This window comes from Stomoxys calcitrans, chromosome 5 (assembly GCF_963082655.1).
Source record: "Stomoxys calcitrans chromosome 5, idStoCalc2.1, whole genome shotgun sequence".
NCBI classification, from domain to species: Eukaryota; Metazoa; Arthropoda; class Insecta; order Diptera; family Muscidae; genus Stomoxys; species Stomoxys calcitrans.
Genome location: NC_081556.1, coordinates 26,959,391 through 26,974,386, shown reverse-complemented (window position 1 = coordinate 26,974,386; position 14,996 = coordinate 26,959,391). Strand labels below are relative to the sequence as shown.

Genomic DNA, 14,996 nt, shown 5'->3' with positions numbered 1-14,996 from the left:
TATCGATTGTCTTTCTTATGAGATTTTTTAATACAAAGCAGATGTGCTGTGAAAATAGAAAATTATGGAGAAAATCTAATTGGAACTCCAGAACTCCAGAAAATGTGCAATTTCAAGTGAGCCAACTATTAAACAAGGATAAGAAATCTCAATCAACTTTGAAAGAGTAGAGAGGATGTTGTATGTATAATTCATAAATGCTTATTAAATATTATATGTACACTAGGGTGATGACTTTTTACAACCTCATATCCCTTTAAGATATTTTGAGGAGTTTTTGTTAAGTTTATGTAAAATCTGATTTTAAAGGTAATTCGTAAAAAAAAACTCGCGCACAAAATGAATTAAAAAACTTTATAAAATCTAATTTCAAAGCGGTTCGTACTTGACCTTTTTAATATTTTAATGGAACTAGTGTTATTTTAGTGTTTAATGGTAAAAGTTCATTCATTCTTGTAACAGGAAATCATTTTTATACCCTACACCACCACTGTGGTACAGGATATAGTAACTTAGTGAATTTGTTTGTAGCACCCAGAAGGAAAAGAGATAGACCCATTGATAAGAAAACCGATTGCTCAGAATCAATTTCTGATTCGATTTAGCTATGCCGTCTGTCTGTCCATGTTAATTTGTGTACAAAGTACAGACAAGTTTTTTGGCGTAGAGACAAAGCTTATTGTAATTGGAAAAAATCGGTTTAGATTTGGATATAGCTCATATGTGGACTAATATTTCAATAATGTGGTCATTACCGTTACCCGATTCTGTCGAAATTTGGCAGGAAAGGTTTTCTCTTGACTCTCGACATTACTGGTGAAAGGTTTGTTCGAAATCGATTCAGATTTAGATATAGCTCCCATACATATGTTCGTCCGATTTTGAAAAATATTGCAATAAGGTGCTCATTTGTTAATCGATTCTCTAGAAATTTAGCAGGAATGATTTCGTTATTGCTCTCAATATAACTGCTGAATTTCATAGAAATCGGTGCAGATTTAGATATAGTTGCCATATATGCATATCGATTTTCACCTCCACAGCTACTGCAAGCGCATTTATTGCCCAATCTTGCAAAAATTTTACACAACGCTTTCTTCGACGACTACCACAATATCTAAGAAGTTTGGTCGAAATCGGTTCAGAATAAGATATAGCTCCCTACACCTACCCTTTATACTTAAAGGGTAGGTGTAGGGTATTATACAGTCGGCACTGCTCTACTTTTGCCTTTTCTTCTTGGTTGAGAATAAAACTCAAAAAGTCATCGCCCTAATATACACCGGGTTAATCACTCCGTACAAACACTCAAATTCGGTGAAATCGGACATGAACCATTGTAGACCGTATTTGATGTGGAGTACTGGAGGTCATAAATGTACTCGGAAAAAAATTCCAGTCAAGACGGTGAAAAATGAATTCAGGGGCTTAAGAATTCATACTGGGGTATCGGTTTAATTGTGTCATAATGAGCAAACTAAAGCTTATTTGGTGGGAATTTACTTTAAAACCAAATTTTAACAACAATGGTCATACAAGTTACTTATTAAGGTGAGGATTTTGCGTAAATTTGGGTTAGACCAATTATTCCTGCCAGCCGACGACAGAACCACCCAAGGGGTTAAGGGGCATGAGTTGTGCAAATTAAGATGCACTACTGAGAGGCAGCTAAGAAAGAAATGCTCAAAATTAAGTAAAAGATGGAACTGATGTGGGCCTCGTCCAGGAACCGTGATTGCGGGAAAACAAGATTCCTGGGCTCAGATTACACAATCTGAAACTCAACTATCTCTGGCAGAAAGTTACATAATCGTAGACAGTAGGGATCGGGATCTAAGCCTAATTCTAACGTCGTCTGCCAACCGACGACAACACCACCCAAGGTGCTAATGAACATGAGCTAATTTTGCTAATTTTGGCCATGAACATTCCACTAAGAAACGGGGGCAAACTTCTCACATATCAATGAGTGCAGTCCGATTCAAGTTTAAGCTCAGTGATATAGGACCTCCTTTGTACAGCCGAGTCCGAACGGCGTCCGCAGTGCGACACCTCTTTGGAGAGAAGTTTTACATGGCATAGTACCTCATAAATGTTGCCAGCATTAGGAGGGGAAAACCACCGCTGAAAATTTTTTCTGATGGTCTCGCCAGGATTCGAACCCTGGCGTTCAGCGTCATAGGCGGACATGCTAACCTCTGCGCTACGGTGGCCTTGAACATGAGCTGTGCAGGTTAACATCCACTATTTAGAGACAGCTTCGAACGAGTTACCTAGAATTAAATTAAGAGATGGGACTGACGAAGGCCTCGTCTAAGAACCGTGGTTACGAGGAAAAATTGTTCGTGGGCTTAGATAACGGAATCTGAAACTCAACTGTCCCTGGCAGAAGGAAATATGAGAGCTGTTTCACAGACGGTAGAGATCGGTATCTAAGCCTAATTCTGAAGTCTCTTTACATGAGGATTTCAATAAGAGTTTAACGGTTGTAACTTTGGAGAAGTAAAACTAACTATTACTGGTACTTGCTTCCATTTACTCACCGTATGATAACATACATCGTCCAAGCATTGGTTATATGGTGCGCGACCACTTTTCAGCCATTTTAATCAGCCGTACCTAACGAATTTTCGGGTAAACCTGGCAAGGTCCTCCATACCGTGGGCATGGAGTTTAGAATTGTCTTTATGCCCAAGGCCGGAGAAACAAACCACGTCTCGACAAAAGATTATATGCCCACCTTAGGCAGAGGAGGAACAGGCACCGAAGGATGGACACTTTCCTACACAAAGTGTAGATCGAGACGTCACTCCGCCTGAATCAGTATGCTATCATGGTTTTCCTGGATATCGACGGTGCATTAATCTCCGCAGTGGGATGAATCCAGAAACAAAAAATTAAAAAATAATTTGTATTGTAGGTTCAGCCACCATGGCCCTTGCCCTTTATTACCCAGTTGGTATTTTAGAATATCAATGAATCAAATCTGGTATTGATTGATGCTTATGGGGGTTGCAAATTGCAAAATTTGCCCATGAACACACCACTAAGGAACAGGGGCAAACTTTTCACATATCAATGAGTGCAGTCCGAGTCGAAACGGAGAGCTGCAGTGCGACACCTCTTAGTTTTTACATGACATAGTACCTCACAAATGTTGCCAGTATTTGGAGCGGAAAACCAAAGCTGAAATTTGTTTCTGATAGTCTCCCCAGGATTCTAACCCAGGCGTTCAATGTCATAAGCGGACATGTCCTATAATCTGTATCTTATTGAGGTCTAGGCAGTCTCCACCGATTTTCCCTTGTCATAGGCATGCTGTTTGTATTTGGGCAGTTCGCTGGATATCATACTCGTTATCATGGTGTTCGCAATACTTTCCATGTTTTTGAGTAGAAAGGACGTAAGGCTTATGGGTCTGTAGGCCGGAGTATATGCAAGTCCTAGGCACGCTGTGAAAATTTTGGCCAGACGAGGCGTCAGATAGTCTGCCTCTTTCTGTAGTAATGCCGGAAATATTCCATCAGGTCTGGGTGACTTAAATGGTTTGAAGCTCCTCAAGGATTCCTTCACCATAAATTCCGTTATTATAAACCTTCGATTAACGTCATTATTCCAAGATTACGGTGTCTCCGTGAGTCCCTTCGTATCCTGTGGAAAATGGGTTTTCATCAAAAGTCTCGACAGGGGTTCCTTGTAGGGGCTCAAAAAGCAAAATCGTTAGATTGGTTTATATGGGAGCTGTATCAAGCTATTGATCGATTCAGATCATATTAGACTCGTATGTTGAAGGTCATGAGAGAAGCCGGATGAGAATTGCGCACTCTATTGGCTCAAGCAGTCTAGATCCAAGATCGGTTTATATGACTGCTACACCATTTGATTTAACCGATTTGAATCATACTTAGCACAGTTTTTGGAAGTGATAACAAAACACTACGTGGAAATTTTCAGTCCTTTAGAGGCTCAAGAAGTCAAGACCCATTATCGGTTTATATGGCAGCTATATCAAAACGTGGGCCGATTTTAACCATACTTCGCGCAGTTATTGGAGGTGATACCAAAACACCAGGGGCAAAATTTCAGTCATATCGGACGAGAATTGCTCCCTTTAGAGACTCAAAAATTCAGACCCAAGATCGGTTTATATGGCAGCTATATCATAACATTCCCAACCGTTCTACACTAATAAGAACTATTTGTGCATAATTGCAAGTGGGTAGTTTTGCTCCTTCGAAAGTTAGCGTGCTTTCGACAGACAGACGGCCGAATATGGCTAGATCGACTTATAATGACATGACGATCAAGAAAATAAATATACATTATGGGGTCTCAGATGCATATTTCGAGGTGTTACAAACAGAATGACGAAATTAGTATACCCCCATCCTATGGTGGAGGGAATAATAAGCCCCCAAAACAAAAGCACTTAGATGTTATAAAACGACGGATTATGGACTATTAGCAACAAAATAACAAGATTATTATTATCCCAATTTTATGCCGATAAGTATAATACAATAAGGAAGCTTTTCACACATAAAAACTGCTTTGAAACCAAACAATTTAAACCACAAACCGCTTGCTCATTAAGAATGTTTCACATCATTTCTCATGCGTTTCCATTTTCACTTCTTAACAAGTTCTCTGATTTTTACTCTGTTTAACTAAGGCCATGCCACATTTAATACAAAAAAAAAGTTAACAACTTTCTTTTGTTATGCAAATTGATTTTACAAGGCCCATTATCAGAAAAGTAAAACAAAATCACTACACTCCATTGATAGTCCAGTGTCTCTGTAAGGCGATGCAACAAAACGTTTCAATATCATTGCAATCGAATCAAACAAAGGAGGAAAATTTCACTTGTATTGTTGATTTTCCAAAAGGTGGGGGATTTCAAAGATTTCTGATTGCTGCCGCTGGTGCTGCTACTGCTGATGATTGATAATGATGGCATTGCTGCAGGTAGTAACGGTCTTTTTTTGATTTGAAAACGGCCAATGAAAATCCAAACGTTTGTGAAAAGTTGTTGGAAACTCTTTGAAGACTTCATTCATCAGATATTTCTAACCATGTTATGTTTGCTATTGTTGTTGTTTTTAGTTTTACACACATGAACAGATTTATTTTTCTATTTATTTTTTTTTTTCAATTCATTATCATTAAAATTTCATTCACTACTTGCAATTTGATTGGTGCTGAAGTTGATTATGGCGTACCATGTGTCTGTCCAATCTTAAATAAACCATAATTGGACCGATAAAATGCATTTAAACTTAACATAATAGCCCCATAATACACTATCTTTGCCGCCTTTGCCAAGTCCAGCTGACAGCACCAGCATGAAGGTAGACAAAGCGGGGAAGGCTAGGTTGACTGGCTGGCTATTTGGTGCTGCATCATAGACCATCAACATTTTTGTGCTTAATTTTTTTCCTATTTTCTTTTTTCAACTCTTTTCACTTTAAGCCGCAAAGAATGCAAACAATAACGTTTCGAATCATTAACATGACAATGGCAGATCTTTAAACACTCTCTTAGTTTTTATATTTCCTTGGAGCAACTCAAATTAAATTAACATTCTACTGCACACAAACAGAGAATAAAATTTATGAAGAAGATTTCTGATAACCAATCATCATTGTTGAGATTGTATAGATTCACTTCAATTAAAGGATTTATCGTTAATTGCCTTAGCTGTAGAAAACCACCAATCGAATCTTCCATAATTTGTTTGAGATCAGGTATTGATCATTCATATACTATATGGGTAAACTCACTTTAGCTATATCAGTTTTAATTGTTGTTTTTCTTAGAATTTAAGTCGGTAACATGTATTGAAGAACGTTTTTTTTTTGTAATGCATCGAACGCAAACCCGATTTTTGTGACACTATCGTTTTATTGGATTTTGAGCACGCCGGATTTGGTTCAAGTTATATTTTTACTTTTTAAATTATTTTTCTTTTAGCGGAAAATTCATTTTCTCTATGGTCGCTTTTCGTTCACATTGTGCGCGCTTTCCGTATTGCTGCTGCTGCTTCGAAGTGCCATAAAACGGCTTTGACCGTTTGCTGTAAGACACAAACGAAGACTGAATTTTTCAATGCAATGACTGGCTGCGGAGAGCTTAAAAATGGTAACAAACTTATATGGTTAAGGTTGCTGTTGTTGTCATTATTTCAGATAGTTAGAGATGCCAACTAATGTAGCAAAATGATGAATGAAGTAGTGATCCAAAGGTTTATGAAAAAATTAAATGTGGTAAAATACTGAACTAAAAACCAAAAAATCGTTAAAAGAGAATTTCTCATGTTGATGGAATGAAATGGGATATTCCCTTTCGTGGCAAGAAATATTGATGGATGAAATGAAAACATGGAAACTGTGCATTAAGTTTGGTCGTGATAATCTTTTCTATTGCTAGATTACTATGGATCTTCCGCAAACTTTACTTTAACGCTTAATAAGAGAAGTAAGTGTCTATTAGACTCTCTTGCACTTCAAAAGCCCTATTTGAATTCACAGTTCCAATGATACTCGAAATAACAAGGCGAGTTATTGACGAGCATCTGCTTCTGTTCTCAGGTTAGGGGCGGCTGGAGGCGAGCATTGGATCAAGGGATACATGTGCGATCTCACATAACCCATGCGTTTAGGACGCTGGGCCAACAAACCGCACCCGAAAAAACTATAAGGATTACTCAAGAAACAAAAGATTAGTAAAACAAGTCAGAGCGTGTTAAGTTCGGCCGGGCCGAAACTTATATATCCTCCACCAGGGATCGCGTTTGTCTAGTTCTATGCGCGGTATCGCTTTTTAGGCAAACAAAGAATATTCAATAAGAACTGTTATGCTATTGGAGCTATATCAAGTTACAGTTCGATTCGGACCATAAATGTATGTTGAACATTGTAAAAGTCATTGTGTAATATTTCAGTTCATTCGGATAATAATTGCGCCTTGTAGGGGCTCAAGAAGCAACATCGGGAGATCAGTTTATATGGTAGCTGTATCAAGCTATTGATCGATTCAGACCATATTGAAAACGCATATTGAAGGTCATGAGAGAAGTCGTTGTACAAAATTTCTTCCAAATCGGATGAGAATAGCACTCTCTAGAGGCTCAAGAAGTCAAGATCCCAGATCGGCTTATATGGCAGCTATATCAGGTTATGTACCGATTTCCGACATACTTGGCACAGTTATTGGAAGTCATAACAAAACACCTCGTGCAAAATTTCAGCCAAATCGTCAAGATCCAATATCGGTTTATATGACAGCTATACCAGATTATGAATCGATTTGAATCATACTTAGTACAGTTGTTGAAAGTGATACCAAAACACACGTGCAAAATTTCGGTCAAATCGGATCGGTTTATATGGCAGCTATATCAAAACATAGACCGATTTGAACCATACTTAGCAGTTGTTGGAAATAATACCAAAACACCATGTGCAAAATTTCAGTCAAATCGGACGAGAATTGCGCCCTCTAGAGGCTTAAGAAGTCAAGACCCAAGATTGGTTTATATTGCAGCTAAATCAAAACATGGACCGATTTGGCCCATTTACAGTCCCAACTGACCTACACTAATAAAAAGTATTTGCGCAAAATTTCAAGCGGCTAGCTTTACTCCTTCGCAAGTTAGTGTGCTTTCGACAGACCTTAGTATCGGTTGAGATCGGACTATATTTAGATATAGCCGTCATATAGACTAATATGCCGATTAAGGGTCTGAAGCTCATAACACCTTAATTTATTTCTCGATTTCGTTGAAATTTGAAATAGTGAGTTGTTTTAAGCCTCCCGATATCTGACCCAAATATGAGTCAAAACAGACCATATAGATATAGCTGTCATATAGACCGATCTTCCAATTTAGGGTCGTAATCCCATAAAAATCAGATTTATTGTCTGTAAATGTTACTTGTATATGAGTTCTCGGGACCTGAACAAAATATAAACGAGACCATTAAGATATAACTACGTATATAACAGAGAAGCTATTCTAAAATAGGATGATTATTATATCCATGGTGGTGGGTATCCAAAGTTCGGTACGGTAAAACTTAACACTTTTTTGCTTGGTTTAATAGGACCAATTAAAAAATTTTGTAATTTTCAATTAATTTTTTAATAGAATATACAATTTTTTTAATTGAAAAATTATTCAATTACAACTTCAAAAACGATGATTGATATTATCATATTCGTGGTTGGAGTCATTTTAATTAAAAAATTAATTCGATCAATGAATTTTGTGATTGAAACCAATTTTAATTTTTTTTTTTGTGTAGTGTAAGGTAATAAAAATGTTGACGATAAACTAATTTTTTAACTATTTTAGGTATTAGTGAAGTTTGAATCATCGATAATTTGCAGGCTATAGCAAGTATACCTTTTTTTCTCTCCTTCAAGTTTTCAATTAAACTCTGCAAGTTTGTACTCAAATACCCTCTTTGACTGATTAAAGGCATTACAAAAATCCCCATTGCTACTACTGCTCGTTTGCATTTGCTTACTAAAAATAAATCCCTTAATGGCATCTCTACTCAACGATAAAGTTGTTATTATGTTGTTTGCTTGTTTTGTGGCAAGACTTTCAAGCCAGGTTTTTGTGTTTATGGCAAAGCCGGCATTTGCAAGGCGCTCCTTTCCACTCAACTCGGCTACTGCACTTAGCCAAAAAAAATGTTTGTTTTGATTATTGGAGTGGTTTTGCCCGCCTTGTCGCTTGCACTGGTTAAAGCCATCCAGGTCGGCTGGACTTTTTGTGGCCAATTTATTTGTGCTAAATATTAGAAAAACTAGGAAAATAGAACACTAAACGAAATGATGTCCCATTTTGGAAATCGAAAAAACAAGTTCGAAATATTTAGTTTTTGACAATTTTTCTCTACGTTTATTTACCACACTTTCATTTTCAGAAACCTGATACCGACAAAAGCAAATAAACCGTGAAAGGAAATTCCCTTTCTTGCTCAAATTAAATTTTGTGGTTAAACTTTAAATTTGAAGACATCAAGTTGGCAGCAGTTTCAACCGTATCTGCTCTAAACGTGCTATGAATTGACACACTAATGATTCTTAGCCTCCGGCAAAAAATAACAATTTTCAATGCTTCTAACATAATTTGATCCATGATTGCTGATGCTGTTCATCATTATGGTGTATTTATCTTTTTAGTTGCTGTTTGGTTGAACTGTGCCAGAGATTTTCTATCGTTGGTGCTTTTATGGGGATCTTCACCCATCGTTATGGCATATAACGATGTCAAAGAAATTGTTTGTAAATGTCCGCCTAGGTAGCTTAGAATATATTCAATAATTTATATGGGCACTTCCATGAAGAAAATTATGCTAGAAATGTTATACTAAAAAAAATCGTTCGAAATTTCGTGACAAAATCTTTTTTCCTCATTTCAAAGTCAATGTCATTATTTTTTCAAAAGTTATGTTTGATTTGATTTTTGTATATCCCATATGGTCTAGTGGCTAGGATATCTGGCTTTCACCCAGAAGGCCCGGGTTCGATTCCCGGTATGGGAAAGTTTTTGGTTATATATCGGTTAAGGCTTGCACAGACTTTCCTTTCAAAATCATTGCTATGAAAACTCCATAAGACTCCATGATGTTTAATATCCTGTCTATATACGATTATTGACCACACTTTTATTAAATTTGGAAAAAATATATATTTTTTTCCAACTAATGCTTAAGGAATTTGTTTTGGTAGCGATACCAAACTTAAATAATTGTTTTATTCTAGGGCGTATTATTCCATGTTTCCATGTCCATGTCCCATATGGTCCAGTGGCTAGGATATCTGGCTTTCACCCAGAAGGCCCGGGTTCGATTCCCGGTATGGGAAAGTTTTTGTCACCTTTCTAGACTTCCCCAAAGAGAATTTTTTTTCTAGACTTAGTTCCCCCAAAGGCAAATTTCATTAATATTTTGTGTTTAGAAAAATTTCATTGACACCAACACCCATTCACATCCGTTTACTCAAAGTTGTCTAAAATAAGCCAAAGCGTGCTAAGTTCGGCACAGCCGAATCTTATGTACCCTCTACCATGGATCGCATTTGTCAAATTCTTTGCCCGGTATCTCTTTGTAGACAAACAATGGATAGTGGGTAGGAGTTGCTATGCTGTTGGAGCTATATCAAGTTATAGTCTGCAAATGAAAATTTTGCCCATGAACATTTCACTAAGGAACAGGGGCAAACTTCTCACATATCAATGAGTGTAGTCCGAATCAAGTTTAGGCTCAATGATAAGGGGCCTCCTTTTTACAGCCGAGTCCGAACGGCGTGCCGTAGTGCGGCACCTCTTTGGAGAGAAGTTTTACATGGCATAGTACCTCTGATGGTCTCGCCAGGATTCGAACCCAGGCGTTTGAATCTAATTTGGACAATACATGGTTTGAATGTTGGAGGCGGAGTCACTGTATGAAATTTTAGCCAATTCGGATAAGAATTGCGCCCCTATAGGACTCAAGAAATAAAATCGGGAGATAAGTTTATATGGAAGCTATAACTGGCTATAGACTGATTCAGACCATATTTCGCATGTATGTTTAAGTTCATAGAAGAAGTCCATATCGTTAGCTAAATTGGATATGACAGCTTTATCAAAACCATAATAAGAGGCATTTGTGCAAAGTTTCAGGGACCTAGCTTTACTCCTTCGAACAGGCGGCCTGTCTTTTGACAGACATACGAACATGGCGGAGGGTATAAAAACGCAAAAGGGATATACGGATCCTTAATAGACCATAACATAAGTAAGGTTTTCTATGTTAATTTTATTTTTAAAAATTTTATTAAAAAAAGTATCGCAAATTTTGTTTGTAATCTAGTTTTAATTAACTTATGTTCATATTCATTATGTTCATATCCCATTGAAAGAAATCATCTCTAGATATAATGCATCACCTCTAGATATTATAAAATCCCTTTTAGATATAGTGTCATCGCTTTTTTCAATCGTCAAAACACCTAAGAAATTAATGTTGTTGTTGTATCGATGTGGAGGTAGCGATTCTCGTCAAGCTCCATAGGTGGGCAAGCTCGTTCTGTTCCATAGGACCGACCCCGGCCAACCTCTCACTGAGACTCCACACTCGACGCCGCCTATTGTCCGTTGTTGCAGCTACTTCGTATATAGGGCATCCCACCAACCTGTGGATGCGACCGGTAACTCTCAGCTGCGCTTCTCGTGATGACGTTGATCTACACACAAATCGAAGCTTAGAGTTCCAAACCGTGCCGGGATGGCTTGTGTTTCTGTTCATCTTTTTTCTCCGCAATCGTAGCGTAGCTTCGTACCTTCGAGTATATCCCATATGGTCTAGTGGCTAGGATATCTGGCTTTCACCCAGAAGGCCCGGGTTCGATTCCCGGTATGGGAAAATATTTTTTTATATGTCCAGATGGCCTAACAATTAATAAGGGTATACAATTTATTGGAGAATTTATTTGTAGGACATGTAGAGGCTTTTGATTAAAACTCATTTTTCACAGATCTAACGTAGACACCGGAATCATGAAATAATGAGGTTGATCGTAAGCTTATCATTACAAAATTTTTGGTAGAGGAAGCCGTGATGAGCTTCCAATAATTTAAGCCTCTCGCATCTAATGGAATATTTCCGTCGTTACTACAAAAGGTGGCCGACTATCTGGCGCCCCATCCGGCCACTACTTTCACAGCCTGCCTTGAACTTGCATATACTTCGAAAGCCTGGCAAGAGGCGAGGTTGGTATTTGTATCCAAGCCCGGCAAGACAAGTTATGCGACACCAAAGGCCTACAGAGCCTTATAAGCCTTACGACCTTTCCGCTCAAAACCATGAAACGTATGGTGGATGCCCCGATAAAGAGTAGCGAACTGATGAAATACAAACATCATGGCTATGTCAAGGGACTATCGGTGGAGACTGCCTTTGACGAGGTTGTGTATAAAATAGAAGAATCCTTTTATGCTAAGATGTACACATTGCCGGTATGCATTGATATCGATGGGGTCTTTAACAATGTGCAGACCGATACATTGATCCAATCCTTACACCAGTACTGGATGGACCGGGTCCTTAGAGACTGGATAAAGCATATGCTAAGAAACAGGTGGTTAAATTGTGGGTCCTATGACATATATATAAGGGAGAAAGTGGCATAGTGCATGCCTCAGGGGCACTTTATTACCACTCCTATGGATGACCACTATAAATAACCTATTACGGATGCTAACTGTGGAGGGATGTGAAAGCGTTTGCTATGCAGACGACGTTATTATACTTCTAAGGAATATGGATTCGAAACAGCTATGTAGAAGTGCCGAAAGAGTCTTGGAGATGGCATACGACTGGGCTAGACCTAGGCGTCTCAATGAGAAGACTTTCGATATTTAAAAAGATCAATACAAAAGAATTATGGCGAGAGAAGCAGGTCACAACATCGCGGTATAATCGAGGCGACTTCAGGAAACCTTGGGGGAATGGAAGAGATTTTCGATCGTACACCTGAGACGACACTTGAGGTTGAGTGCGAGTCACAACTGCAAGCAGCACAGTCTTGGATTGACGAACTCTGGTGCGGCCATCTGGAAGGCTATGCTACACAGATGTATCAGTGCTAAGGGACAGAGTGGGCCTGGGAGTCTACATTGAAAATATGACAGAGATCTGTTTTCGACTGCCTGACCATAATACGGTTATGCAAGCAGATATCCGGGCGATCACGGAAGAGGTTAACACGAGGATGTCGAGGATCTGAACTTCTTTAACGGACAGTAAACTGACAATATGGGCAATTACCACCAGGACGATAAGGTAACGTACAGTCTTGGATTGTAAGAAGGAGATTAATGCCTTCGCTGAGGATGACACGATTCGCATTGTTTGGTTGCCGGCAATAGACGAGTAAGGGGTAATGAATAAGCAGACGATTTGTCAGTGAAGGCTTGAAGACTGCCGTAAATAAACTTAGATAACTTGAAGCCTTTTGAAACGACGCATTCCGAGTTAAGAGCGTGGACTAATGAAAAACGAAACGGCCGTAAGGACGACAAAAATCCTATGGGGAGATCCGGCTCGTGAGGAGACGAGGCTATTACTGAAATGAAATAAGAAGGAGGTCAGTATAGCTTTCGGTGTCATATCGGGACTACAATCTCACTTTTACAAAATCAGCCCGGCAATTGGTAGCATGTGTAGGACATGTGGGGAAGATGTTGGAGTATTTCTTATGTCATTGCCTGGCTTTCGTGGCTAGAACATGGTGGTGGATATGAAATTCTTCTTCCCAGAAAAATTGTTTCTTTCCGTTCCCGATTGGATGATATAAGTATTATTTGAGAAAAAAATGTATTCCCATACCGGGAATCGAACCCGGGCCTTCTGGGTGAAAGCCAGATATCCTAGCCACTAGACCATATGGGATATATATACGATATCGGATACGGATCGGATATCGATGTAGTGAAAATAATATCTTAGTAAGCAAAAACTAGTAAAACCGTCTAAAATTAGGCTGGGCCGAAACCTTTACCTTGGATTGAATTTGTTTAAGGGTTTTGTACGATTCATTTGTATAAGAAGAAACTAAAAGAGCATAAGAAGATATTTGAAAAAGTGCACATTTTCTGCAGTTGCTTGAAAATGTGATAAAATCTAAGAATGGATGTATGTATCATACTTTACGTCGATCATATACAGACTCATAATAATGCAGGCTCAAAGAAGACAAATAGGGAGATAGGACCTTATCTATACATATGTAAAGGAGTTGCGTGACTGACTGATGTTTGTCTTGAGTCGTAGACACGGGATAAGTCTGATTTTGGTGATATTCGTACGTTTAGGTACTAAAAATTACCAAACGTTTAGGTACTAAAAATTACCAAATATTTGCCCAGTGCGAACGGAAAGGTCTAGAATTACGATCATGAGCTCAAATTAAAGAACATCTCGAAAAAATAATGTTTGGTAAAAAATTTTGGAAAATTGTACCGGAAGAGGAACAAATAGTACGTTTAGTATCGCAATTGCACTTTCCTTGTAAATTGAACTAGAGCTTTAAATTTTGGAACTTACGTACACTCTACACAACCTTAATTAGGTGACAAGTAAAGTTTTTGGAAATTTGTACATTTTGGCATTAAAAGAAGCACCAAAAAGGTACGTAATGGGTGAACTTTGTACAGGGCGGATTGGTAGAAGTAGAATTTTGAAATTTGGCCAAAAGGCCATCTGGTGCAAATGGATTAGGGTGAAAAGAAAAAATGGAAAAATAATACCGGCAATGGGAGGAAGCGTACGTTTAGTACCGCATTTGGTTCCATTTGGTACATTCTTTACAGATGAATCTAGAGGTTCAAAATTTGGTACGGAGGTACAACTATGAAATATATGATAGGTGACTAAATTATTATCATTTTGGTACTAATATTGGTACCATTTAGTACTTTTTTTACAGATGAATCTAGAGGTCTGAAATTTTGGCATGCCGGTACAACTAGACTGAATATGATGAATGAGTATGATCTTTGTATAATTCGTACCGTGGCACGGAATAGCTGTGAGCCCCACACAGGCTGGAATAATTAGGTTCGATCTGTGTGGTGTTAAGTGCTGTTACGGAGTAGCTGCAACGACAGTCGCGGACAATCAGCGGTATCGAGCGGAGAGTCTCAGTGAGAGGCCGGGCGGCACCGGCTCTTGCACAAATACTGAGTGCCTATGATGCTCCATATAATAAGGCGAGTTATTGGTGCCTTGAAATAACCAATGGCCACCCTGTTCCCCTAATTGACTACCCAGGTTCCTGCCAAAATTGGTAGGTTTTTATTCTCTTGGTAGGTTGATAGGCTGACTTAAATTTTTGAGAGGTTTTTTCAACCCAATTTTGTGTGCTGAAAAAATGAAAGGATAACTCATAATTATTTAATTTCCTGTTGATTCTTTGTATTTGTGGAGAATAAAACCATT

At 38.3% G+C, this 14,996-nt stretch overlaps 1 protein-coding gene and 4 non-coding genes across 5 annotated transcripts in view; 3 read left to right on the top strand and 2 right to left on the bottom strand.

The window, feature by feature from the left end:
- LOC106092522 (uncharacterized) overlaps positions 1-5,869 on the bottom strand; it is a 363,841-nt gene extending 357,972 nt beyond the window's left edge. Inside the window, exon 1 of the mRNA XM_059368527.1 lies at positions 5,784-5,869. The gene's annotated coding sequence lies outside the window, so the exon portion shown is untranslated. The remainder of the gene's footprint in view (positions 1-5,783) is intronic.
- Positions 5,870-9,485: 3,616 nt separating this feature from the next.
- On the top strand, positions 9,486-9,557 carry Trnae-uuc (transfer RNA glutamic acid (anticodon UUC)). The gene has a single exon. It is a non-coding gene; the product is annotated as a tRNA-Glu (tRNA).
- Positions 9,558-9,807: 250 nt separating this feature from the next.
- Positions 9,808-9,879, top strand: Trnae-uuc (transfer RNA glutamic acid (anticodon UUC)). Its single transcript has one exon. It is a non-coding gene; the product is annotated as a tRNA-Glu (tRNA).
- A 1,469-nt stretch (positions 9,880-11,348) lies between these two features.
- Trnae-uuc (transfer RNA glutamic acid (anticodon UUC)) lies at positions 11,349-11,420 on the top strand. Its single transcript has one exon. It is a non-coding gene; the product is annotated as a tRNA-Glu (tRNA).
- A 1,956-nt stretch (positions 11,421-13,376) lies between these two features.
- Positions 13,377-13,448, bottom strand: Trnae-uuc (transfer RNA glutamic acid (anticodon UUC)). The gene has a single exon. It is a non-coding gene; the product is annotated as a tRNA-Glu (tRNA).
- Between the last annotated feature and the right edge of the window lie 1,548 nt (positions 13,449-14,996).